The following is a 27,828-nucleotide window of genomic DNA, read 5'->3' as shown; positions in this document are numbered from 1 at the left end:
ACAGGGTTTCTAAACCGAAAATGTTTCATATGAAAATTAAAAGTTAGCTTGCATACACTACTAAAGTTTCCCCTATGCGGGAACACTGGTAGCATAAAAACAAAAACAGATGACCTATTCCCCGACCGGGAATCGAACCCGGGCCGCGGCGGTGAGAGCGCCGAATCCTAACCACTAGACCACCAGGGAAGGTGATAGAAGGTTGTTAAGAAAAACCTACGAGGCTAATGCTTCCTAGGTACGAAGTGGCACTGTAACAGGATCACTTTCGTTTTTACAAGGACCTCCCGTCCAATGGCAGTCCACTCCAGCGCTCTTGCCTGGAAAATCCCATGGACAGAGGAGCCTGATAGGCTACAGTCCATGGGGTCGCAAAGAGTCGGACACGACCGAGCGACTTCACTTCCCGTCCGCACCAACCAATAAAATATGGAAAAGAGGAAGATGTGGCAACGCCGAAGAAGAAATGGGGGCATGTAGCTTCATAGAGTCTCTTTCCCTGCGCCAGACCTGTGGATTTACTCAGAAATAAATTGTAGAGTTAACGAAGTCATTACAGCAGTTCTTAAAACATTAATTTGTAATTGTCTTCTCTTTCTCCTTATAAATTGGTGAGCCATTAGAAGATGAACGTTCATTTAAATTTTATCTTTGACTTCCTCAAAGTGCTTATAATAATGTTTATCAAACAAATTCTTAATAAGTAGTGACTAAACGGGCAGGGAATAAAGTCATTACACATTATTTTAAAGCAGTGTGGGCGGAGCCGAAATAGCTCAGTTGGGAGAGCGTTAGACTGAAGATCTAAAGGTCCCTGGTTCGATCCCGGGTTTCGGCAGGCAAACGAGTCATTTTAATGTTTGTTAAAATACTGAATGTACTACTGTAAACAAAATACACACAGAACCAAAATAAAAGGCGACTTTTTTTTTTTCCTCAAATCCATATAGGAAGACACAAGGGGATTGTGCAAAAAGACAATTCTTTCAGTCGGAGAAACCTAAGGATGGACTTCTGCTGCTGCTGCTGCTGCTGCTGCTGCTGCTAAGTCGCTTCAGTCGTGTCCGACTCTGTGCGACCCCATAGACGGCAGCCCACCAGGCTCCTCCGTCCCTGGGATTCTCCAGGCAAGAACACTGGATTGGGTTGTCATTTCCTTCTCCAAGGATGGACTTCTACATTTCACCAAATGGAAGTAGTTTCAAATGTGCTAAAGGAAAACCACTTTCCCTTCTTTTTTGTAATATTTAGTGTGTATCTTCTTTCTTGGTTCGGATTCTGTTCCATTTATGCTATGCTCCTCTTTCTTCAAACCTACACCTTCTTCATCCCCATGGAATTAGTCCAGCAACCATAAGCCAAAGTCAGGGGGACTCCACTTTCTCCCGCTCATTTCTACTTAATGATTCCCCCTTTCCTCCTAATCTTATTCTCTGCCAGGTTCTAATGCAAAGTGACCAGTATCCCAGGTAGATATGAAAAAGGGAAATTTAATATGAGGAATATCAGTTACATAATTTTCTCGACGTCATTTTCCTTCAGTAAAAATTTATTGAATAAGTGGACTCCTATGCAATTCTGAAGAGAGAGAGAGGCAAGGCAGGAGAACTGAAGAAAGTTTCCTAGAAAATGAAGTCATCTGAGTTGAATTGAAGAGGTGGCTCCTGGCTGGAAGAGAGCGCGGAGCAGGGTGCATGGTAAACTGAGCCAGAGCCTTGAAAGAAAGAAGAGTCATGATACTCCTGTGGTTTCCTCTTCCCCTATCTCCTAATTTTCTGGTTCTTCACATATTCCAACCTCTTCCTACTCAGAGGAAAAGTTTTCCCTCATTTACAAGGTTAGTTAATACTCCAGCTGAGCTTTTGACAACCTTCTCCTAAATTCCATTCTACCCTTGGGTCTTTGATCTCTCTCCCTCTTACCTGCCTCTGTTCAGACTATAAAATGCCTAATCCTCATCTTAGACAAGAGGAAGAGAACACATGCCCTCCTGTCTTGCCCTCAGGCTTCTTCCCCAGAGGCTTTCCTTCCACTCACCACCAAACTTGTGTCAGGAACAGTATTTGTCTCAGCTTCCTTGCCTTAATTGCTCATCAGCTTATGTCTGCCTTCCAATCCTAAGAAAGCATTACCATCAGCCACTCAAGTTTCTAATGCTTTGGCTTTTTTCCCCCCTAAACTTAATTTTGTGCAGAATGCAAACTATTGACAACTCTGCCTTCATGACACCGACTTCCTTGAACATTTTCTCCTCTGTACTCTCTGGCTGCTCTGTTTCCATCTTCCCTCTCCCCAACTTCTAGACTCTTTTTAGAAATGGCTACTTCTCAGTGTTCTGACCTCTGTCTTTTTAAAATTCATTTTTAACTTTTAGATGATTGTAAATTCACATTCAGTTATAAGAAATAATAAAGAAAGATCTCATGTATGCTTTACTGAGTTGCCCCCAATGGTGACACATTGGAAAATTATAATGCAATATCAGGACCAGGGTATTGATATTGATAAAGTCAAGATACAGATCATTTCCATCACCACTAGGGTACTCAGGATGCCCTTTTATAGCCGCTGATTTCCCCCACCCCAGCATCTGGCAACCACTAATCTGCTTTCCATTTCTACAACTTTGCAATTTCAAGAATGTTATATAAATAGAACCATATATACAATATAATCTATTGGGACTGGCTTTTGCACTCACTGTAATTTTCTGGAGATTCATCCAAGTTGTTGAATCTTTCATAGTTCATTCCTTCTTATTACTGAATAGTATTCTGTATATTATTCACCACAGTTTGAACATTCTCCACTGAAGGACATTTGGGTTGTTTCCAGGTTTCTACCAGTATGAATAAATATACTGTAAACACTTGCGGATAGTTTTTATTTAAACATCAGTCATCATTTCTCTGGGATGTATGTTCAGCAGTGCAACTGTTGGGTAGCGTGGTACTTGCATATTTAGTTTTTAAAGAAACTGACAAAGTGTTTCCCAGAGTGGCTGCACCATTTTACATTCCTATCAGCAACATATATAGCCTCATCAACCTTTGGCGTTGTTACTAGTTTTATTGTAGCTCTTCTGATAGGTATCTAGTAACAACTCATTGTGGTTGTAATTTGCACTTCCCTAGTGGCTAATGATGTTGAAAAGTTTTTCGTGTGTGTATTTGCCATCTATATATCTGCTTTGGTGAAATGTCTCTTCAGTCTTCTGTCCAGTCGAGGAAGAACTTTTGTGTACAGGTTTTTGAGTGAGAAGTTCCTGAAGTCCAGACCTGTTGCACATCTGTCTTGGATTATACACTTGGCAGGTAATGCAATATAATGAAGCAGTGTTTACAAAATGCAATATAGCCTTACTGTTTTGGGGAAGGCCGATTGCAGAGTGGAGAAATCCCCAGGATAATAAGTCATTAAGAAGAGTTTCTTCCAGTATGCCTGACTGTACCACCCTACCCCTGTGTGCAACGTCTAAAGATAAAGCAAACAGGTAGTGTTAAAAAAAAAAAAAAGGCAGGCCCAAAATGGAGTCATTTATGCTAAGCCTCGTTGTCACCAAGCCCAGACTTAATTAGCATTTTTGCCCATCTGGAAATGTAATGTAAAACCAGTCAATCAGGAATTACCTGATCAGTATTAGTTAGATAATCTAGCTCCTGCCATCCCCTAAAGGAAAGAAATTTAGTAATTACTAATCATCTTTTTTCCCAAATATAACTTCCTTGTTCCTGCTCACTTCTGTCTACTAGAGCCTTCCATTCTATACAGCTCCTCGGAGCTCCTTCCTATCCGCTAGGTTGGATGCTGCTCCATTGGCATCGATTTTTGCTCAAATAAAGTCTTTTTTTTTTAATTTAAAATGCCTCAGTTTATCTTTTAACAGCAGTATGCGCACCGCCCTGAAGTCAGGTGGTTGGCCATGTGCGAGAATAATGCTGAGGAAAAAATGATTCTTTTTTTTTAAGACAGAATCCTGTAAAGGGAAGGTGAACAAAAGAGACCGGGTCTCGTTGGATGTCCGGGCAGAACTCCAGGCACGGCTCGCAGGCGCGGTCCCACCGCCGCCCAGCACGGGGAGTTTGACCTGCTCCGTGTCCGGCCTGGGCCGGGTCCCCCCCTCCTTAGACAACCTGGTACCCCCGGGCTCCCCCGGGAGCCCCATGTTGGTGCCGGGCCCAGTGCGGACGCCCGCTCTACACAGTGCCGGAGTCCCGAACCCCCGGGCACCCACGATCCGCCGGCCTCAGCCTCCCAAGAAGCTGGGATTACAGGCGCGCGCCACCGAGCCCGGCGCGGGGAAACGAGGCGCCGCGGGCCTGGAGGCTGCGGCCGGCTACCCTGCAGTGATGCGCGGCGTGACCCGAGCGGCGACTCCCCTGTTCCCAGCCCACTACCTCCTCAAGATTGCTAGAAAGGGCTCAAGAGACGCAGAAAGCAAGGGCAGAAATGTGAATACGCTTCTTATTATTGTGTTGTCCTGGGAATCTTTGCATAAACGGCCGTAAATTTATCAGAGAATGAGCGTTGAGCTTTCTTCGCAAATTTCAATGTGCGTACAAAATCACAGAGGGATCTCGCCAAAATGCAGGTTGTAATGCTGTGGATCTGGGGGTGAGCCCTGAGATTCTTCATTTCTAAGAAACTCCCAGGTGCGGCCAATCAGCGGCCCGTGCGGCAAATGACAAAGTTGTTGACGCTTTGGAACCGGATGGTTTTACACTTATTTAACAGTGACAACTTTATATTAGAACATTATAGAGAAAAATAAAAGATACCCACTGTTGTGCCCTCCCAAACGATCGTAGGCATCCATCCCACTACCCCCCACCCCGCACCCTTTTTAGTTCCCGCCCTCCTGCATGCATAATTTTTTGCCTGGTTGAAACCTTGACATATGTACAGTAGCATGTTGGATGCATTTGTTTGCTGCTTTGCGGTAAGTAATAAATAAATGCAGTATGTGTGTTAGTTGCTTAATCGTGTCCGACTCTGCGACCCCATGGACTGTAGCCCGCCAGGCTCCTCTGTCCACGGATTTCTCCAGGCAAGAATACTGGAAGGGGTTGCCATTTCCTTCCCCAGGGGATCTTCCTGACCCAGTGATCGAACCTAGACCTCCTGGATTGCAGGCAGATTTTTTACAGAGATAATAATAAATGTAGAGAACTGTTCAATTACTGCTCTGTCAGCCAACATTTACTGAGACCCCTCTTTGTGCTGTCCATCTGGGGAATCAGAGAGCACAAAATGTACTCTTCTGAGGGGCTTGTGGCCTGATTTAAAAAAAAAAAAAATCAGCCAGAATTAAAAATTGTATTCTTCCATAGATGTAAGGGCAGGATTTTGTGTAGAGGACATCATCAATCCAGGCACCTAACCTAAAGATGGGGAGGATTTACTGGAGGAGATGATAGCTGAAATGTGTCTTAAAGATGAGCTACGATTAGGCAGGTAGGGAAGGTGAGATCAAGATTTATAATAACAGTGTTGTAAAGTAAAATAAAGTAAAAATTAAAAAAATTTTTTTAAGATTTATAATAAATATTGTTGGGTCTTCCACACAGAACAGTTTCTGAAACCCTAGGACTTTCCTAATTGATGAGAGCCATAAAGGTGCCTTTTGTCATATTAATGAGGGAATTTTGGAACAACTAACTTGGAGGGGTCAGATTGCTAAGGAAACTAATCTGATTGAAGGGTTGAAACTCTGTCCCACCTTCACCTCCAGGGAGAGGAGAGGGGCTAGTTCAGTTCAGTTCAGTTGCTCAGTCGTGTCTGACTCTTTGTACATGGACTGCAGCATGCCAGGCTTCCCTGTCCATCACCAGCTCCTGGAGCTTGCTAAAACTCATGTCCATTGAGTCAGTTAAATTACTGGTGGCCTATGATTTAATAATAGAGCCTATATAATGAAGCATCATTTTTAAAAATTTAAAAAAAAAAAGGACAGGGTTTGAAGAGTTTGGGGCTGGAAATGTGAGGACTGTGACCAGCTCAGAGAAGGAATGGAAGTTCCATGTTCCCTTTACCCATACCTTGCCCTTTGCAACTCTCCCTTATAATAGCCCCTTATAATAAGTCAGTAAACTCATACAAGCTCAACATTCAGAAAACTAAGATTATGGCATCTGGTCCCATCACTTCTTGGCAGACAGATGCAGTGGAAACAGTGATAGACTTTATTTTGGGGGGCTCCAAAATCACTGCAGATGGTGACTGCAGTCATGAAATTAAAAGAAAGAAAAGTTAGACCAACCTAAACAGCATATTAAAAAGCAGAGACATTATTTTGCCAACAAAGGTTCATCTAGTCAAAGCTATGGTTTTTTCAGTAGTCATGGATGGATGTGAGAGTTGGGCTACAAAGAAAGCTGAGCACTGAAGAACTGATGCTTTTGAACTGTGGTGTTGGAGAAGACTCTTGAGAGTCCCTTGGACTGCAAGGAGATCCAACCAGTCCATCCTAAAGGAAATCAGTTCTGAATATTCATTGGAAGGACTGATGCTGAAGCTGAAACTCCAGTACTTTGGCTAACTGATGTGAAGAACTGACTCATTTGAAAAGACCCTGATGCTAGGGAAGATTGAAGGTGGGAGGAGAAAGGGACAACAGAGGATGAGATGGCTGGATGGCATCACCAACTTGATGGACATGAAAAGTGAAAGTGAAGTCGCTTAGTCATGTCTGACTCTTTGCAACCCCATGGACTGTAACCTACCAGGCTCCTCCGTCCATGGGATTCTCCAGGCAAGAACACTGGAATGGTTTGCCTGGGAGTTGGTGATGGACAGGGAGGTCTGGGGTTCTACAGTTCATGGGGTCGCAAAGAGTCGGACATGAGTGAGCAACTGAACTGAACTGAAACTCATATATAAAATGTTTCTGAGTTCTTTTATCTAGAAAATTAGTCAAACTCAAAGAGGAGTTTTTAAAAACTCTCATCTATAATCAGTTGATCATATGCACAGCTGACAACCTGGACTCATGATTGGCATCTGAAGTGGAGGGCAGTCTTGTGGAACCCAGCTCCTAATTGATAAAATCTGACATTATCTCTGGGTAGATAGTGTTAGAACTGAGTTGAATTGTAGGACACCCAGCTGGTGTAAAGAACTGCCTGGTGATGTGGTGGAAAATCACACGTGTTGGAATTATGTCAGATCCATAGGGCATGGGAAGATTCTTTTCATGAAGCATCAACAGGTACAGAGCTGATGATGAAATGATGAAAGTTGCTCAGTCGTGTCCGACTCTTTGCGACCCCATGGACTATACAGGTCAGTGTTCTGCTGCTGCTGCTAAGTCACTTCAGTCGTGTCCAACTCTGTGTGACCCCATAGAGGGCAGCCCACCAGGCTCCCCCATCCCTGGGATTCTCCAGGCAAGAACACTGGAGTGGGTTGCCATTTCCTTTTCCAATGCGTGAAAGTGAAGTCTCTCAGTCGTGTCTGACTCTTAGCGACCCCATGGCTGCAGCCTTACAGGCTCCTCTGTCCATGGGATTTTCCAGGCAAGAGTACTGGAGTGGGGTGCCATTGCCTTTCTGCAAGGTCAGTGTTCTGGCCTGGAAAATCCCATGGACTGTATAGGCCATGGGCTCACAAAGAGTCGGACAGGTACAAAGCTGAAAAGGTGTCAAAATCCCTAGTTCCAAGTTCAAGTAGACCTGAGCAGAGCATCAACAATGTACAGGCCAGAGAATAAGACTATGATGTTGCAGATGAAAAAAAATTAGCTTATGTGGTAGTTAGTCTTCCAAAACCGACCCCAATGTAGCAGGTCTCTCAGTAATCACACCTTTGTGTAGCACATTTTCACAATGAATCTTGGCTGACCTAGTAGAATTTCATTGAAATGACATTTTGCCCATTCTAGGCCCATCTGAGTCATAAGAACCCCAGCAGCTTCTGATGAGGTTTCTTGAAATGCTCAACCTGAGAAGCTCCTTTTCAGAACCCAGCCACATGGAAAGGCCACAATCAGGCACTCTGGGCAACAGTCTCAACGAAACTCCTAGCAGATCATAAACACCAACTGCCAACACCCATCACATGAGCTGTCCATCTTGAACAACTCAGCCCAATCAAGTCTTCAGAGGATCAAAGTTCCTGCTGACATCACATGGAACAGAGTTGCCCAGATGAATCCAGTCAACCAACAGAATGAAGAGAGATAATAAAGTGGTTTTCTACTGCTATCACAGCAAATGTAGTGGCTTGAAACAACACAAATTTATTATCTTAGAATTTTGCAGGTCAGAAGTGATACATTTGGGGACTTCGCTGTGGTCCAGTGGCTAAGACTCTGAGCTCCCAATGAAGGGAGCATGGATTCAACACCTGGTTGGGGAACTAAGATCCCACATTCTGTGTCTCCAATAATAAAATAAAACAATTAAAAAAGAAGAAGAAGTGAGGGCAAGGTATTGGCAGCCTGCATTCCCTTCTGGAGGCTCAAGGGGAGAATCTGATTCCTGTTTCACAGAGTTTGTTTTTTGCAGTGGTAGGACTGCAGTCTCTGTTGTCTGCTGGCTGTAAGCTAATGGACACTCCCAGCTTCTAAAGGCTGCTGCCTTCCTTGGCTCTTCAAAGCCATGAATGATGGGTCGAAGTCCTTCTCAAAATCATATCTCTGTACCTACTCTTCTTTTCCCCCACCCCACTTCTAAGGACTCGTGATTGGGATCATCTCCCCATCTCATGGTCCTGAATCACATCTGAAAAGTACCTCTTACCATGGAAGATAACATTTACAGGTTGCAGGGATAAGAGAATGCCTTTAGAATGGCCATTATTCTGCATACCACAAGCCACTGTGTTTTGGAACTCTTTGTTACATATTAGTAGATAATGAGGACACAGTGTGAGCCTTATCTTCAATGCCACAGACTTGAACTTTACCTCAAAGGTCCTTCTCTATTTCCTCCTCTTCCCAGTCTCTAAATTATGGAGTTCTCTAAAGTCCCGACTGAGTCCTCATGTATTCCCCGCATTTATCTTCCCCCTTCATGAGCTCACCTGATCACCTGACTTTAAACACCACCTACACCCTGATGATTCCCAAACTTTAATTTTCAACCCCGTCTCTCCATTAAGCAGATCCATTTACATGACTGACATTTCCACTGAATGTTCAAAAGGCATCACAGACTTGGTGTGTTCAAAGGTCTCTTGATTTCCTACCCATCCCCACACCTGCTACTTCTCCAGTTCTTTTAATCTTGATAAATAATCATAGCAGTAATTAAAATGTGTGAAATAAAACTTGGATTCCAAATAAGTTATATTGTAGGAGAAGGAGATGGCACCCCACTCCAGTACTCTTGCCTGGAAAATCCCATGGATGGAGGAGCCTGGTGGGCTGCAGTCCATGGGGTTGCGAAGAGTCAGACACAACTGAGCAACTTCACTTTCACTTTTCACTTCATGCATTGGAAAAGGAAATGGCAACCCACTCCAGTGTTCTTGCCTGGAGAATCCCAGGGACGGGGGAGCCTGGTGGGCTGCCATCTGTGGGGTCGCACAGAGTCGGACACGACTGAAGTGACTTAGCAGCAGTAGCAGTACTTTTAGCAAATAAGAAAATTCTGTTTTTCTTGCTATTTGGCTGCCCCTTTCTGGTATTATTATTATTTCATTCTTAAGTAGTCGTATTTCCCACAAAATGAATCATTTTTTCAGTGTATGAGTTTTGTCACGATCAACATAACATCAAACAATACTGGAGAAAGAGCATATACATTTCTGTTTTACTGTAGTACTTTTTTCCATTCCCATCCTTAAAGCATTTCCAAATTAGAGAAGTACATTCTTCTTATCCCATTCTTTGAAAATAAAGATTTTACAGCAGGCCAAACTTTAGCATATTTTCTATGGCCAGCAACAATGACAGCCACATTGGAGGCCCAAAGAGTTTATCTCATTGCATTTGTATGAGGTTAAAAAATCTCAGTAAGTGCTTCTGCACATTTTGAAGAAAATAAAACTGAGTATAAACTTCAATAAACCATGAAAACCTCAACATCATGAGTAAACAAGCCACAGTCTTTCAAAGCAATGCTGTATGCACACGGAGTGCAGGACATTTAGCAGATAAGACCTTTTTCATATTCTTCGGTAAGGCTAAATAGAATTTGCCAAAATTCACATTTGCACCTCTGCAAATTGTGCAGATAGTTGAACAAGACCTAGTTTGTAGTTAAACAAGATATCAACAATCATTTAAGTATGTAGCGGTTTTCTTAAATCTACATACAAATCAAGAAGATGATTTTCGACACTATGTTTCACGTGAAGTCCTAGGAGCTAGGGAAACAGTTTTTGGTCACTGCATTTTGACACATCACTTGAAGTTGTTATATTGTAGACAGCAAGCTCATCAGACAGATTCAGCTCCATGTTGCAAGAGACCAATACATGGTATCAAAATTTACCTTTTTGTTTGCCTCCCGGTTGCAACCTCTGCTAAGTCGCTTCGGTCGTGTCCGACTCTGTGCGACCCCGTAGAGGGCAGCCCACCAGGCTCCCTCGTCCCTGGGATTCTCCAGGCAAGAACACTGGAGTGGGTTGCCATTTCCTTCTCCAATGCATGAAAGTGAAAAGTCAAAGTGAAGTCGCTCAGTCATGTCCGACTCTTAGCGACCCCTTTGACTGCAGCCCACCAGGCTTCTCCATCCATGGGATTTTCCAGGCAAGAGTACTGGAGTGGGGTGCCATTGCAACCTCTGAATCAGACTTTTCAAGTGTTATACCCAACTCTATTTCTGAATGAGCACTGGTGTCATTTGGAGACAAGAAAACCTGATTGGAAAGTTCTTGCCCGTCTAAACCCAGATTTGGGAGATTCAGTCTCCCCATGTACTTTCACACCTCCTTTTTCACCATGCTCAAATCCAAATCCTTTTCTGCATACTGTGCAGTTGCTTCGGTAATTTACCTCCCTAATCCAGTTATATGTGTTCTTCAAACCGTCATTTAGACTTTTTCAGTGATCTGGGTCATGCTGGAATTCCCACGGGAGTTCGTTTGTTCCCACTTTCATTATCTAGACTCTTAGAAAATATGGTCATAATATCCACAATGTTAAACACAAAGCTAACACTATTTGGACAAAAAGCACAACAGTTAATCTACAGGCACAGCCAAACTGTTGACGCCCACGACTACGGGTCGCTTATTTTGCCTATTTAAGCCGCAGCACTCAGAGGGATGCAACAATGGACCGCCCATTGTTGCGAACGAGAAATTACGATTGCCCTTATCAGCGGCCAGGGGGAAACTGCGACTGCAACTACAGAAGCTGAGAAAGACGTGCCGCATCCATTTGACGGTAAATCAATGTTGTTTTCCGCCTTCCGGGGTGGGGAACCCCGGCGCTATAAAGTTGTAATAGGATTTTTTGTCCTTTCCCCAACCGTCCGTAGCCCATCTCTGAACCCCGAAAACACTGACTTTTCTCAACTGGGGAAGAGGTTTCCCGGGAGGTGGGGTTTTCCCGAGACTTTCCCTGCAAACCAAGTGAAAGTGTTAGTCGTCGGTCGTGTCCATCTCTGTGCGACCCCATGGCCTGTAGCCCGTCAGGCTTCTCTGTCCCCAGGCAAGAATACTCCAGTGGGTTGCCATTTCCTTCTCCAATACAGTAAGTAAACCAGGCTTTTCACCTATTCTTGTTTCTGTAACTACAACTCTTATACCATCAGATTCCCACGACTTTGCAGCAAGGACACCTTACTCTTTGAACCATCAAGTGCCACATCGTCCGGACGGGCTTCCTCTGGACGGAGCAGTGGTCAGGGAAGATTGTAGTCCGTTGAAAAACTGATGGGACTGGGGGAGGTGTTTAAAAATGAGGACAAACCGCTTTCTGGGAAATTTGCCTGCGAAGGAGCAAACGAAATAGAGCGACGGCTTGAGACCGAGGCGCCGAGTCAAAGGAAGTGTTTTGTTATTTAAGACAGGGAACACTTAAAAGTGTTCAAAATACGGATGCAGAAGAATCGAGTATTGAAGGAAAGAGGCATCATGAGAAAGGAAGTGGGCAGTTTTCCTTTTCTCTAGAGACCACAGGGATGGACGCCGGTGTAGTTTTAGTGCAGGTTTCTGGGCAAGACGTTAAGGAAATTTTCTTTCGGTTGTGAGAAGTGGAGGTCATCAGTTCAGAACGAGCGAGATCAACAGCGACAATCCTCACCTGACTCAGGTTGTAGAAGCTATTGCACTTGTGCAGAACAGCTTTGCATTTCCAAATTTAAGTGAGGGAAATGTACAGCAAGACCAAAGTTTAAGCAAAGTAAAATCCAGTGTTAAAGATATTTAATGAGCAAACGTTGCCACCTGCCTCCTTAGCGCAGTAGGCAGCGCGTCAGTCTCATAATCTGAAGGTCCTGAGTTCGAACCTCAGAGGGGGCAGCAAGCCTTTTCCCTCAGGCGTCAAAAAGTCACAGCCTCTCGTCAAAGTCTGCTTCCTGGCCGTTGAGCTGAAAGTGCCCTCGAAGAGGTTAAGATTAAACTTAATCTTCCTCCCAATTGGTAGGTACAAAAATATGCAGACATGTGCCTCTTTATGTGTAGTGACTTGTTTTCTTCATTTCTTTCCAATGGACAACCTCTTATCCAAATTCCTCTGATTACTATTCCTTCTTGAAGCAGTATCCTATTGGTGCACTCTAATTTATTGAAAAAAAAATGTACAGATATATTAAAATCTGATATTCAGTTTTCTCAGTAAGTTGTTTCCTCTTCAAATATATATGCTGTCTCCTTGCCCTGGCCTCCCTATCTAATCTGGTTCTAACTGGTTTCCCACCTGTACTACAGTAAATTGTTGTTGTTCTTTAGTAGATAAATCATGTCTTACTCTTTTGTGACCTCATGGCCTGTACCCTGCCAGGCTCTGTCCATGGAATTTCCCAGGCAAGAATACTGGACTGGGTTACCATTTCCTTATCCAGGAGATCTCTCTGACCCAGGAATCCAGCCTGCCTCTCCTACAATGGCAGGCAGATTCATTACCACTGAGCCACCAGGAAGCCCACGGTATAGTGTTCCACAAAAACATCCCCACCCAAAACCCCCGAAAAGGACCTTATTGGAATTAGAGTCTTTGCAGTTGTATTGGGCTTGCCTGATGTAATCGGGCTTGCCAGGTGTCGCTAGTGGTAGAGAACCCGCCTGTCAACACCAGAGACCTAGGAAAGGAGGGCTGGATCCCTGGATCAGGAAGATTCCCTGGAGGAGGGCAGAGCCACCCACTCCAGCAATCTTGCCTGGAGAGAATACAGAGAAGCCTGGTGGCCTACAGTCCATAGGGTCGCACAGAGCTGGGCACGACTGAAGCAGCTTAGCACACATGCATGCACATGTAATTAGCCAAACTAACATGAGGTCATACTGAATTGGGGGTGGGGGGAGTACCTTAAATTCAGTGGCTGGTGTCCTTATAAGAAAGTGTGTTTCATCCACTCTTGTATTTCCAGTGCCTAGCACAGCATCTGACAAACAATAAAAGTGAAAGTCGCTCAGCTGTGTTCAACTCTTTGCAACCCCGTGGGCTGTATAGTCCATGGAATTCTCTAGGCCAGAACACTGGAGTGGGTAGCCTTTCCCTTCTGCAATAAACACTTGTCAAATAAGCCAGTGAATTAATTAGCATATTAAATGTTGCTGTTTTTGTTTGTGTGTGTGTGTTTGCCACATTCCCTGTAAGAAAGCTTTTTTCTGTCAAAGGAGAAGTTATAAAAAATAAAGAAGTGATTCATTCTTAGAATAGTTGAACACAAAGGTATATAGCCAGCTTGTGCATAAGATTCCTAAAATGGAGGCTTGTTGCCAATCCTCTGTTCTTTTCACTTCTTGATTCTCCTTCCTCATAAGAACATTTTGGCAGGCTAATTTCACCGGCTTTATCCTGGGCATGCGCAAAGAACTAAAAGAATGGGGAAAGTAGTTAATATAAATCCTCCAATCAGGAACTTAATAAGTGTTACTCGTGGCCCTCATAGAGACCAATTGTCCGATAAAAACTTAGGTGATCTTCAGGAAAGATTTTAACTCTGGTCCTCAACCTATGAGGAGCAAAAGGAGGGAAACTACGTCTTTGGGATAAAAACCGAGTGGACTCAGTGTGTTTGCCTCCAGACCTCAGTCTGTAGGACTCCCTTCTGCAGAAGTAAACTGCCTTGGTGAGCCATTTTCGATTGTGTGTCTTATTGCTGAGACCCCGAGAGCATTTCCAGCATTCTCTATCACTATATTCAGTTCAGTTCAGTTCAGTCGCTCAGCCATGTCTGACTCTTTGCGACTCCAGGCAATCAACACACCAAATTTGGATTTTTGCAATAATCCCCACAAGAAGCCCTACCTACTGAAATTCATCCTACAGTTCTCTGGCTTAGTCTGTGCTGGAAAAAGAGAGCACAATACTAAGGCTTCTCCTGCTAACTATCCGGACCTCAGACAGTCTATATTTCAGTGCAGTTCTCTTAACAGTTCATTCTGGTGCAGAATGGAAGAGCTGTATCCTGGGGAACATTTTGACCATGTCCTCTTGAGCCTCAGTCTCCGATTCCAGGAGCCTACATCTGCTACAGTTTAAGCAATGCAGTTAAGGATTGCAGAGAGGCCAAAGGACTGGATTGTATGGCTGTTAGGCAGTTCCTTAGAGAATTTTGATTCTCACTGGAGCCACCACTATTCCGAATCTGTTCCTCTCCTTTATACAGTTAGAAGCTGTTTTTTAATTCACTGATTTCTTCAGACTTTCAGGACTGATCACAATAGCCAAATATTAGAGAAATTCCAAGCCAGAGTATAAACATATTATAGCCATATTGATGTTTGATCAGCATATTCTTTCTCATGTAAAATGAACTCTATATTTAAAGATTGCTCTATGCACTTGTAATCAGAGTAATGGAAGTATAAAATATTAATGACTAGGGGCCAAGAGAGGTGCGGGCCGGGCACCGCGGCCGCGGCCATGGAGAAGCTGCGGTGGGTCCTAGGTGGCCAGGACGATGAGGAGCAGGGCCTGACCGCGCAGGTGCTTGATGCCTCGATGCTTAGTTTCAACACCAGGCTGAAGTGGTTTGCTATATGCTTCGTCAGTGGCATCTTCTTCTCCATCCTTGGAACTGGATTGCTGTGGCTCCCTGGAGGCATAAAGCTTTTTGCAGTGTTTTATACCTTTGGAAATATTGCTGCATTAGCCAGTACATACTTTTTAATGGGACCCGTGAAACAACTAAAGAAAATATTTGAAACAACGAGACTGCTTGCAACAATTATTATGCTCCTGTGTTTCGTGCTCACCCTGTGCGCTGCCCTTTGGTGGCATAAGAAGGGGCTGGCCGTGTTATTCTGCATATTGCAGGTATAATCTGTCATACATCCCATATGCATGGGATGCAGTAATTAAGTGCTGTTCTTCTCTCCTGAGCTGAAAGCTGTTTGAAAATAAGGAAACTGTTTGAAAAGACCTTTTAAAAGTTGATGTTCTGTTTTTGGTGTGGTGTGCTTTTCCTGATACAGTGATCACTCCAGAACAACTGCACCGACCATCTAAGCCCATTTTGTATACTGGTAAAACTACGTACCCATTAAACTGTTAAATGCTTGTGACAGAAAATTCATTATGTGCCATTAATACGCTCCGTCAGAGACGATGAGATTTTAATCATTGCTAAGTGTAAATGATTTTTAGCCAGTTTTTAAATCTTTTTTCTAAACAGCATTTGAGATGTGAATATTTAAGGATAAACCTACACTGCAAGATATATTCAGCTTTTTTGGTGGTTTTTAAGGGTCTACATTTTTAAAATATGTTTTTAAAATAAAAACTTTAAATGTGAAAGCTTTTACTGTAAACTAAACTGCTTTATTGTATGTAATAAAAATAATATATAAATCTTCATAATTTTAAAATAAACCCACACTTGGAAAAAAAATATTAATGACTATGATATCAGGCAAGGATGGTCCAGTGCACTCACCACCGAAATAGTCAAGCCAAGCCCCTCAAAACAATAGAATTCTGATCCTAGTATGATATTTTTCTAAATAGGGCCACATTATCAGGTAGATGTTCTTTTTACCCTTACGGAGCTTTGCAGTCCAGAAATGCCTTCTCAGCCATCCATTATCAACCAACTCTTACTTCACTTTCAGGAAATTTTTTTGTTCTGGTACAAGGCCATGGTACTAAGATTCTTCTTAAACGTTAGCTGCGACCGTTCTGATGTAGTCATCCGACATATTCAGTTCAACGTTTGCTTGAGAGTCACTTAACACTTTTCCTCCGCGGAAATACATGCGGAGGTGGAGTCAGAGCTGGATACCAAAAGCCTAGGAAAGCGCCCGAACAGGGACTTGAACCCTGGACCCTCAGATTAAAAGTCTGATGCTCTACCGACTGAGCTATCCGGGCTCCCTTAGTGGTAGCCTGTTTCCTAAGTATCCTAACATGGAAAAAGTAAAGTACACGGACTTTAAAGTACAAAGTTTAATTTTGTTCATATTCCTTTATCTTTATTCCTAAGTCTATCTTTGCAACCTTGAATAGGACTCACAACTACTTCTGTCCCCAGGTCATGAGAAAAAAAATAATTCTCATACCTGAGAGATAGTAACCAACTTTTTCTAAATGTTGTATAAAACTAGAGATATCACCTGGACCATCTTGTCCTTCATCTTCAAAATTTGAGCTCCAAGTCTCCCCCTAGCCCTTAAGAATGCCTAGCACACAAAAAAAAGCCCTCAATAAGTAGGCTTTAAGAACTTATTTTGAGCAAACAGCTTTGCCCTCGGCTTATGGAGTGGAAGGCCACCACCTCTGCCCTAGTGGAGTTTACTCTTTAGAAGTGAGTCAGCCTTGTAAATGACGAATTACATAATAAATGTTTGGTTACTGTGATAAATGTGCTTAAGAAAAAGTACAGCTTACTGAGATGTGTAGAGAAACAAACATATAATCTCATGACCTGAGTTTCCAAATTAAATGAACAACCCACTCCAGTACTCTTGCCTAGAAAATTCCATGGATGGAGGAGCCTGGTGGGCTACAGTTCATGGGGTTGCAAAGAGTCAGACACGACTGAGTGACTTCACTTTCCTTTCAATACAAGTAAACTCTTGGAATAGTGTCTGGGATTTGCTAATGGTTAGGTGAAAGGTAAGTGTTATTATCATTATTATTTTTATTGTAAACTACATGAATTAGAATATCATATTTAATCATTTGGTCATGCTACCTTAGACAAATTACTTAATCTCTCATCCACTTTCCTCCCTCAAATCCTGCAACAGAAATTTCTTCCTCAAAGGTTGCATTTAACACGATGATAGGAGGTACATTTCCAATTATGTATTTATTCATGCCACTATTCAAAATAGATTTGAGGTGGTCTACACAATTTCACTGTAATAAGATAAAAAGAAAAACATTACTAGACTTAAGTTAGAATAAAGGATAGAGGTAGAAAAATAAAAGTCTGCACAATAAAGTGCCCCCTGTCCCCAGATCTCCAAGACAGTGGATTGATTGATTATAAGGGGAGGTGACCTCTTCCAGGGGGTCAGAGAAGAATTTTCCCAGACCACAATGTTTAAACTGAGAGTCAAAGGCTTTGTACTGTAAAGTTTATAGTAATAAACTAGACAAAAATGTGGCTGCCACATTCCAGGAAGTGCAAAGAGCAGAACACTTTGAGAACTTAATGAAGGCCTGTTGTACTTATGTGCAGATCTCTTCTTGGGACAGTATTGATAAAAGTGGGGGCAAGTTGAACAGAAAGAGAGAGACAGAACAGAGACTGACAGGCTCAGAGGTTATGGCTAGGAATGCATCATACAGACTTCATTCTTGCAACAATATAAAGTCATCGGGGATTTTAAGCAGGGAGGAACAACATGGTCAGAGATAATTTCAAATAGAGCATGCTGGTTTCACATAAAGAATGTGGCGGCATGGGACAAGAGATGATAGACTTGGCCTACTGACTGACTGTGTGGCAGTGCTGGGGAATGGCAGTACTGGGAACACTTGGGCCCAGACTCTTCCTTGGGACCTAGAGAGGAAGCAGTGTCAAAATCATTTCTCTCTGTAACTCATTGCCCTAAAAAGCAATTTACTGGGAGAGGCAGAAATAGAATAGGAAAGGGCACTTGGAATCTTTTGCGAATTCTCTGGAAAGCATGGAGTGTTTGCTCTGATTTTGATCTGCCTTGTGAATACCTGAGGGTTCTGCCACCAGCAGCAGCAGGCACGCTCTGAGTGATCAGAATATTGAAAGGAAGTGACCTTCTCCACAACTGTCAACATGAGATAACTGCATATGTGCTGAAGGATTCCAAAAACGTGTTCAGCTGATTGCATTCAGATCAGATCTCCTGAGGCTGCTGTTAAAAATCCAGATTTGTCTTGTCTGTCATGTCCCACTCAAACATAGCAAATAAACTCCATGAGATCAGGAGCATCTTCTGTTGGATACAGTGTGGTATCCCTTAGCCCCTATGTTATCAGTCAAGGTCTACAGCTGGAACAAGAATTTTGGAGTAATCTTACTGAAATTACTATTTTGTGTCTGAATATTACACGGTTCTGTAAAAGAAAATTACCCGTTCGGTTTCATCAAAGCAAATTTCCTCGTTTTTGTTTTGTGTTTTGTTTTGTTTTTTAAGACCTACGGAAGGAGAAGAAAACAAAAAACTAAAACTACACGTTGCCCCCTCTGAGGTTCGAACTCAGGACCTTCAGATTATGAGACTGACGCGCTGCCTACTGCGCTAAGGAGGCAACTGTACCGCCCCTTTCAACAAAAGGTCTACCAACTTTATTGCAAGAAAAAAAATTATCGGAATCACAATGCCTCAAAAGAAGATGGAACTGTGGTTTAATTCGCGTCTAAAATATCCAAAGTTTGGAAGCCAGAGCCACGCAGAACAAGGGTAAGGGCCTGACTGCCAGCCCAGCTCGTTTCCCCTGAAAACTGTCCTGCGAAGACAGGGCAACTGAATCTGGACTTTGCAGAAGTTCTGTTTGCTATAACCAGCACCTGTGGAGATGCGCTACCTTCTGAAAAGCAAACAGGACTTCAGTAGCAAGGTCTGCACTCTCTGCCTCCCTCATGAGGTTCCGTGGAGGAGTTTGGTCTCTTGAGATGATGAAGGAGGGCGGGTGAAGCGGGACCCTAGAGATTCTTTCCTCGTTGTTGTTTTTTTTTTTTTTTTTTTGTTTTTTTTTTGTTTGTTTGTTTGTTTGTTTGTTTTGTCGGCCTTTCTCCAGGCTCAAACCAAACTCCCGGACTTGCTCACTCCTATAGTCCGGGGGCTTGCTCCGGAGTCCAAGTGGATCTGGAGCCCACAGCATCCACTGGAACTCTCAGTCTGCGTGACTCTTTTTTCCTACATTGGTGACAGATGGGGCAGGTGCCTCTTCCCGCGCCACCTGCGGCGTCACCATTCAAGATGAACCTGGGAGCCATGAGAAAGTAAAGTGTCAGGGGTCAGGGGGTTCTCGGGCTGTGGTGGGAGTGGGGAGGGGAACGCTGGAGGAAGGGCCCCGGGGACAGTGCCGAGTGGCGAGGGCCTGGCGGGGCGAGAGAGAGGAAAAGGACCTGAAACGGGTCGCAATTTGGGTCAGATGATACGCACGTTAAAGCCGGCTTCGCGGGAGGTAGCGTGGCCGAGCGGTCTAAGGCGCTGGATTAAGGCTCCAGTCTCTTCGGGGGCGTGGGTTCGAATCCCACCGCTGCCAGGGTCTTTTTGCACCTCAAGCTGGTCTATGCATTCCAAGTCCAGCGCACACAACAGTTCTCACAGGCTTCAACTTCAGGTAGGTTCCTCTCCTCCTACAACATCCGTTTTCCCAGAGACCAGAGATGACACCTATAGGCACTGCCCCTGAAACAGTGTCCACCTCATGATAAGCCTTCAACTGATTATTCCAAGGAACAAAAAGTTACTGAGCATCTACTGGGCATGGTATTTACTCCCTCGTATTTTCACCACCCAGGAGTATAGAACATATAACAGACTTTCTGTAATTCGTACTTTTATGTAAAAAAGGAAAAGAAAAAAATCAGATCCTACTGTGTACCACCTCCTAAGTACTTAGGCCCCGTAAATGCAGTAGTGCTTATTATGGATGCATTGTTCCATAAATGGTGAACTGATGAACGACGGTCAGTCTCCCTGAATCCATTTGTAACTGGAGACAGGTCCTGCCCGGCCGCAGTTCTCAGCATCCCTGCAGCCTTCTCATTTCACATTTTAAATCCTATTTATGCTGATCTGAGGTGTGGCAGCTCTTCTTATATTCAGCTTCCCTTCACCTCACATTAAATAGAGGCGCTTTCCCCACTCAGCAGGTGTCTCTGCGTCTTCTGTTGGGCGCCCTCAGTCTCTGCTCCAAGCAATTCCCTCTGCCTTCAAAGTTTCTCACCCTTCAGCTAGGTAGTTGCTGTCTCCTGGAAGCCTCCCTTGATCTCTCTCCAGAGTTAAAATTAGGCACTGAGCACCTGGATGGGAACAAAGAAGGAAGTCCCTGCCCTGGTGCCTAGGAGAGAAGACAAGCAATAGAGGCATAATGGCCACAAGAAGGCACAATTTCCACTGATAAAGAATCCAACAATGGAACTATGAATTACATTGTAATGTATAGTTACCAAAACAAAGAACATTAGGACAATGTATAGACAATGTATGGAAGGACAGACTTCAAATTGTTTCCAGTGGTAACAGTGTTAGAGGACAGGGAGATTATAAATTGTACTTTAGACATTTGTTTGAGTTGTTAGACTGAGTGGATATTTATTTCATAAGTCCAAAAGGTGAATTCACAAGTCTGTAAATTAAAAAAAAATTTAAGCCCAGTCTGATAAATACGGCAAAGGAGAAATGGAACAAGCTGGGGAGCTTGTAGCAGGGCTGAGCTCAGCCATCCCTTCCTCTGGCAGGTTTTCCTCATTGCTACCTGACACTAATGGCGTATTCCTGTTGTTTTGCATTGGCCATGCTCTGTTATCACTCTATCTATCACTTATTTTAGCATTTACCATAACTTTTGGAATTGGAAAATTTTGTGTAATTGTCTGCCTTTCTCTATGCATCATAAGCTTTGTCAGGTATAGAATCATATTTCTCTCACTTCTCCACATCATGAAAACTAAACAGATATTTCTGGTAAGTAGTAATGAATAAATAAATAGATGAAAGATTATCTTCCTAATTTGTGAAGTGAGTAAGGTATATAGAGCTGAGGCACCAGGAAGACCTTGAGATCTTCTGTTTGAGGTAGGGTCATGTGTTCTAAAGCCCCATTTCTACAGGACACTCCAGCTGAACTTGGTTCTTGACCACTGATTTAGCCACACTGACTTGCTCTTTTTGGGTTCAGCTCTGCTACCAGGTAAGTGTAAACCATTCTTGCTCAGACTTTGAGGGAACAGATTGTTTCTGGATTGTCAGACCCAGTCATTTCTTCCCCTAAACATTCCCCTCAGTGGTCTTTGTTGACATTCACCTTGCAATATGAGGTTCACATTCACCTTGTGAACCAACCATGGATGATTCCAAAGGAAAATAACAATCTTCTGAACTCCAAACTCATGAATAAATAAACCAACCCATGGCCAGATCAGAGAAGGCGATGGCACCCCGCTCCAGTACTCTTGCCTGGAAAATCCCATGGACGGAGGAGCCTGGTGGGCTGCAGTCCATGGGGTCGCTAAGAGTCGTACATGACTGAGCGACTTCACTTTCACTTTCCACTTTCATGCATTGGAGAAGGAAATGGCAACCCACTCCAGTGTTCTTGCCTGGAGAATCCCAGGGATGGGGGAGCCTGGTGGGCTGCCCTCTATGGGGTCACACAGAGTCAGACACGACTGAAGTGACTTAGCAGCAGCAGCATGGCCAGATGCCCTATCTTCCAGCTCCATAACAACTATCCTTCCCTGAGATAAAAAATGTGCTAAGGTTGAAAAAACAATGATTTTATGCCCCCTTTTGCCTTGTCTAGCCTCGGAGGACAATTTAAAGGCTATCGCTGAAGAGCGGGCTTTTGAGGTTCTGGTTTAACTTTAAAACCAACGGATATAATAGAATAGAGAGTTGATGTTCATGGAGGGAAGAACTTAGGAAAACTGTGTAAGTGACCTGGGCAAAGTCTTTGAATTTCACTGTTGCCCTCTCTGCTGCTGCTGCTAAGTCTCTTCAGCCTCCTGCTGCTGCTAAGTCGCTTCAGTTGTGTCCAACTTTGTGCGACCCCATAGACAGCAACCCACTAGGCTCCTCTGTCTCTGGGATTCTCCAGGCAAGAATACTGGAGTGCGTTGCCATTTCCTTCTCCAGTTGCCCTCTCCATCTCCCGCAAAATATATTCACTTCAATCCATATTTACTGAGCACCTGTTTTGTGACAGGCAACTTGCTCGATTGTAAATCCAGCAAAAGGATGAATGGCAGAAAAATGATTCAGGAATTCATAAGCATTCCCATTCATTCTTGGGAGATTACCAGAGGTCCATGAAGAATGTAGGGTCAGTAATTAATATTTAGACTGACTAAAGTAGGCCACCTCACACGAAGAGTTGACTCATTGGAAAAGACTCTGATGCTGGGAGGGATTGGGGACAGGAGGAGAAGGGGACAACAGAGGATGAGATGGCTGGATGGCATCACTGACTCGATGGACTTGAGTCTGAGTGAACTCCAGGAGTTGGTGATGGATAGGGAGGCCTGGCGTGCTGCGATTCATGGGGTCGCAAAGAGCTGGACACGACTGAGCGACTGAACTGAACTGAAAGTAGTAATTTATACTGAGTATTTTTTCCAGTGATGCTACATGTATGATCTCTTTATTATATGTTGTTCTTAAAAATTACTGGATAATCATGTTATGTCAATAAAATGAAAATTTAGAGAAATAAATGACCATGCCCAGCACTATGACGTCCTCTCTTGGCCATCCACACTCCAGGATACGTTTGTGGGACCCTATGGCTACTGGAATGTCGTACCTGGTAGCTAGAACCTGGAAAGGAACCCTCCACTTGGCAAAAAGCCACAATCATGTCCTTTAGACTTGTCAGATTTAGCCTATGGAGAGAAGGAAAAAGACACTCCTCCAAAAATGTCCGACTCGGGCTATTTATTCACTCCTTCTTCAATTCATGCATGCATTCATTGATTCATCCTTTAATCTATGTGTTCATGCAGCAAGCGGAGAAAGAAATGGCAACCCACTCCAGTATTCTTGCCTAGAGAATCCTGTGGACGGAGGGGCCTGGTGGGCTGCTGTCCATAGGGTCGCACAGAGTCAGACATGACCGAAGTGACTTAGCATGCATGCATGCATTGGAGAAGGAAACAGCAACCCACTCCAGTATTTTTGCCTGAAGAATCCCAGGAACAGAGGAGCCTGGTGGGCTGCCGTCTATGGGGTTGCACAGAGTTGGACACGACTGAAGCGATTTAGCAGTAGCAGCAGCAGCATGCAACAAGCTATAGATTAAGTTTCTATTAATACTATGGACCAGAACCATCGGGTGTCAAAGAGAAATGAGAACCTGTCCTGTACTTAAGGCATCTCAGAGTGAAAGGACAGATTTTAAAATGGCAAACACATAATTACACCTAAGCAGGAAGCACCAAGGAACTTTGAGGTTGCTGTGGAGGCATTTGCAGGTATGCTAGAAAGAAAAGCGAAGCTGTAGAGAAAAAATATATATGTTAATTTTTCTTTTTTCCCTTTTGAAGGGCAAGATGGAAATCCACTTTGCTTTTGGCATGTGTCGGAAATAAAGGCAAAATCAAAACCGCCAGAGGTAGCCACTTTCTCAGATCAGGATCCTGCCCTTCCCAGACATCAAGGGAAAGAAATATGGGAAGAAGGCTCAGGGAAAACAACCTCCCACAACCTCCCACCCTTGAGTTTGGCTTCTCTATCGCCCTCCGGCTTAAAAGTGGCAGATTTTCCATCCCTCTCTTAAAAAAAAAAAAAAGGCCTCCATAAATTAAAAAAGAAGAAAAAATCAATTAGGAAGAAGAGCAGAGCTTTCGGTTAAAGTGGCACATTTCATTTTAAATTGTTTTTTATACATCTCTGTTGGTAAAAATAAATAAAAAGCACAGTGATAGAATAATTTTAAATGAAGTACAGTCTATAAAGATTTTGGATCACTATACTGTGTACCTGAAACGAACATTATAAATCAACTATACCTCAATGGAAAAGGAGAGGGGGAAAAGAAGCACAAAGAGATATCAGATGGACAGTGTATCAAGTCAGTAACAAGAGCGGTTCCATGGTGTAATGGTTAGCACTCTGGACTCTGAATCCAGCGATCCGAGTTCAAATCTCGGTGGAACCTTCCCTATTTCTTTCTTTTTCACGTTCCAATCCCTTTACAGTGAACCAAGCTACTTTCAGTGTCTGCACTTTTAATTTTTGATAGGTTCGGCCAGTGAGAAAGGGCGTGAGACTAGGATCCCAATAGCCCGCGAGCTCAGGACAGTCTGTAATCACCGAGTCTGTGTACATGTCTTTCCGTTCCCGTCAGGCTCCTTTTTCTGCCAGGACGCCTCTAGGTTAATGAGCGTTCGGTGAAAAGCGCCTTTCATGACAAATCGGAGCACAGAGAAAAACGAGATCCATGATAAGTAGCAACGGAAAAGAAAAGGGTCGGACCTCATTAGGGGTCAGTCGTTACGGCTGAGAGGGGGGAAAGTAGAAAGAAGAACGAATGCAATTGCTGAGAAAGTGTTGAGAAAAAGTCTGTCAGAAGTGGGATTCGAACCCACGCCCCCATTCGGGGACCAGAAACCTCTGTCAGAGGAAGCTTGTTTGAGCTTGAGTCTGGCGCCTTAGACCACTCGGCCATCCTGACAGGTTGACTGTTCTCGGTAAACAAATAAAACTTTCAGATTCGCTGGACGTGCATTCCTCACGAGCTGTTAAATTCTTTTGTAGTTTGTTTCTCCGGAAAAAAAATGGGAATCCTTGTAAGTTAACTAAACCTTCTTTCTCAGTAGAGTCAGCAACTTTGACTGAACCTCTGAATCCCGGGTATGGTTTGACGTTTCTTCCCTCTCCTTCCCTCTGCCCTTCCCCGTAACCCCAGGATGTTTAAACTAGAAGATCCTAATGACCCGGGACCGATCCCCGACTGGACAGGAGCGAACTCCCTTTACTCATTCCCAGAAAGGATGCAGAGAGCAGGCTCTATTCGCGAGAAGGTTCCTGGCAAACCAATAGAACTGGCGGGAATTCAACGGGGAAGTAGCGATGGAGCCCGTGTAGACATGGGGAGAAAACTGGTGGGTTAGTATAGATCAGAAAGACGCAAGGTGAGTGGCTTTTACAGACCTTGAGCATGAAGACTGGATGTGGATGTGAGTTTCAGAAACCAGTAACCAAAAACAGGAAGTAGTAACCAAAAAGAAAAAAAAATAGGTTGATAAACTGGAATCCATCAAACCTAAAAACTTTGGTACACAAAGCTCTTTCTCGGCTCCATCTTCATGGTAGCAGCAGTAGCCACGGTTTAGTCACCGACTCACAGTTCTTTGTCCTCGGCCAATAGCTACACACACTGGAGGTGACAGGCCAGGAGTTGTGGTTGTTTAGTCTCTAAGTCATATCTGACTCTTTGTGGCCGCATGGACCAGCCAGCCAGCCTCCTCTGTCCATGGGATCTTCCAGGCAAGAATTTGCATCTTCTGCATTGGCAGGCCAGGAGACGGTCACCCATCTAAGTTCGTGTAGCCTCCCTCAAGGACATCACTCAAGTTGTGCCCCCTGGCAGGGATGCTCCTAGAGGATGAGGCTACCCTGGGCCAGTGTGGGGTGGAGGCTCTGAGCACCCAACAAGTAGCCGGCCAAATGCTTAGAGGTGAAGTCCGTGGTCCCTGGCTGATGCTGGGTTAGAATCCCAAAGTGGTCAAACAGGAGAAAAAGAAGATGGGCTGGACCAAGAAGTATATGCAGTATAACCAGAGCTTTGTCAATATTGTGCCCACCTTTGGCAAGAAGAAAGGCCCCAAGGCTAACTCTTAAATCCTTTGTAATCCTGGCTTTCTCTAATAAAGCCACTTAACCCAATCAAAAAACAGCGAAACACACCATTGGAAAAGTGACAACAGAGGAAAGGCTGTGTGAGAACCAGAAGGTGACTGCTTGCAAGCCAAGGAGAGGGACCTTAGGAGAAATCGCCCTTGCTCACATCTTGACCTTGGACTTACACGCTCCAGAAAATATACTGAAAAAATTAATTTCTGTTGTTTGAACCACACAGGCTGATGTTTTGTTACAGAAGCCAGAGCAGACTAATACAAACATCTTCCATGGTAGCTGAAGACTCTTAAGAGTCCAAGACAGAGGATGTCAGTCCTCTGTAGGCCAAGCCCAGCATCATGTAGAGTCATTCTGCTATACTCTGTGGGTCAGAGCATTCTAGGCAAGCCCAGATTCAAGAGAAGAATAGAACTGCAACTCTCAATGATACAGTGTCACTATGCATATGGAGAGGAAAGAAACTGATGGTAACCCTCTTGGAGGTAGCTAACCATCCCTGCCCTCACCTAGCCCCAGTGGCCTGTGAGCTTACTAAGGGCAGGAAGCAGAGGGTATTTACCAGTCATTCAGTGAAATCCCCCAAAGTCTTGATGTTTGAAAAAGTGGGTCAGATTAGCTTTCTTCCCCAATGTCTCCAAAGATTTTATCCTCAGGAAATGGAAGACAGTTAAATTTGGGGAAGCTAATTGCCAATTCAAAAAGAAATCATATTTAGAGAATTCCATGGTGGTCCAGTGGTTAGGACTTGATGTTTTCAATGCCAGGTCTGGGAACCAAGATCCCACAAGCTGCACATCAGGGCATGGCAAAAAAAAGTAAAATCAAATGACTAAAGGAATCACATTTTTCAGTATCAGCATTACCTGAGTATGCTTTGAATTCTCCTATCCTATATCTTGTCTTAGATTGCTCTTTAATCTAGGACCCTTCACACTGGTTGTTAAAAGCAATAACCTACACCAGGGAATGTTGTTTAAAGAACTAAATGACAGCAATACTGGTATTGGATTTTTTTTTTTTAATTGTCTAGCAGATACCTGGGACAGCTAGAGAGGACACATACTATAATGGTTAGAGCTTACTCTCGGGAGCTGGTCTACCCAGATTCCAGTCCTGGTTCTGTCATTCACTGACTCTGTGACCTTAGACAATTCAGTTAACAATTTCCCCAGCCATAAAATGAAGATTATGATACTAGCATCACCTTGCAGGAGTTAGAAAGATTTTGGGCTTTAATGAACAGAGTGCAATATATAATAACTTCTTAATAGGTACTTATTAAATGAAAAAGTCATCTCTCCTTCCCCATCAATCTGGAAGAATAAGAGGAAGAATTGGTACAAATCAATTATTCTTCAAAAATTTCTTAAATCCCCCCCCCCCATTCTCAGTCCTCCTTTAGATCCATAGTAGTCCATTCTGAGAGTTTGCCCTGTGGGTTCTCTTTTGGTGGGGTTGCTGGGAGATGGTCGGAAAACCACAAAGCCACACTTGTTGAAAAGGAGAACTTCTATCGCTTTCCAAAGTGCAAGCAAATCCCTCTTTCTTTTTTTCTAAGTTTTTATTGGAGTATAGTTGCTTTACAATGTTGTGTTAGTTTCTACTGTATACCAAAGTGAATCAGCTGTACATGTACATATATCCTCTTTTTTTGATTTCCTTTCCATTCAGGTCACCACAGAGTATTGAGCAGAGTTCCCCATGCTATACAGTAGGTTCTCACTAATTACCTATTTTTCACATAGAATCAATGGT

At 43.6% G+C, this 27,828-nt stretch overlaps 8 non-coding genes and 1 pseudogene across 9 annotated transcripts; 5 read left to right on the top strand and 4 right to left on the bottom strand.

Moving 5' to 3' along the window:
• Positions 118-189, bottom strand: TRNAE-CUC. The gene has a single exon. It is a non-coding gene; the product is annotated as a tRNA-Glu (tRNA).
• On the top strand, positions 766-838 carry TRNAF-GAA. The gene has a single exon. It is a non-coding gene; the product is annotated as a tRNA-Phe (tRNA).
• TRNAM-CAU lies at positions 12,339-12,411 on the top strand. Its single transcript has one exon. It is a non-coding gene; the product is annotated as a tRNA-Met (tRNA).
• On the top strand, positions 14,881-15,945 carry LOC102170010 (annotated as a pseudogene). Its single transcript, XR_001297196.2, has one exon. The product of XR_001297196.2 is annotated as a vesicle transport protein SFT2A pseudogene (transcript).
• TRNAK-UUU lies at positions 16,354-16,426 on the bottom strand. Its single transcript has one exon. It is a non-coding gene; the product is annotated as a tRNA-Lys (tRNA).
• Positions 18,721-18,793, bottom strand: TRNAM-CAU. Its single transcript has one exon. It is a non-coding gene; the product is annotated as a tRNA-Met (tRNA).
• Positions 19,672-19,753, top strand: TRNAL-AAG. Its single transcript has one exon. It is a non-coding gene; the product is annotated as a tRNA-Leu (tRNA).
• On the top strand, positions 24,299-24,370 carry TRNAQ-CUG. The gene has a single exon. It is a non-coding gene; the product is annotated as a tRNA-Gln (tRNA).
• TRNAL-CAA lies at positions 24,776-24,886 on the bottom strand. Its single transcript has 2 exons — positions 24,849-24,886; positions 24,776-24,821 (listed from the first exon to the last, which is right to left on the bottom strand). It is a non-coding gene; the product is annotated as a tRNA-Leu (tRNA).

This window comes from Capra hircus, chromosome 23 (genome assembly GCF_001704415.2).
Source record: "Capra hircus breed San Clemente chromosome 23, ASM170441v1, whole genome shotgun sequence".
Taxonomy (NCBI): Eukaryota; Metazoa; Chordata; class Mammalia; order Artiodactyla; family Bovidae; genus Capra; species Capra hircus.
This window is presented reverse-complemented; position numbering and strand designations above follow the sequence as displayed.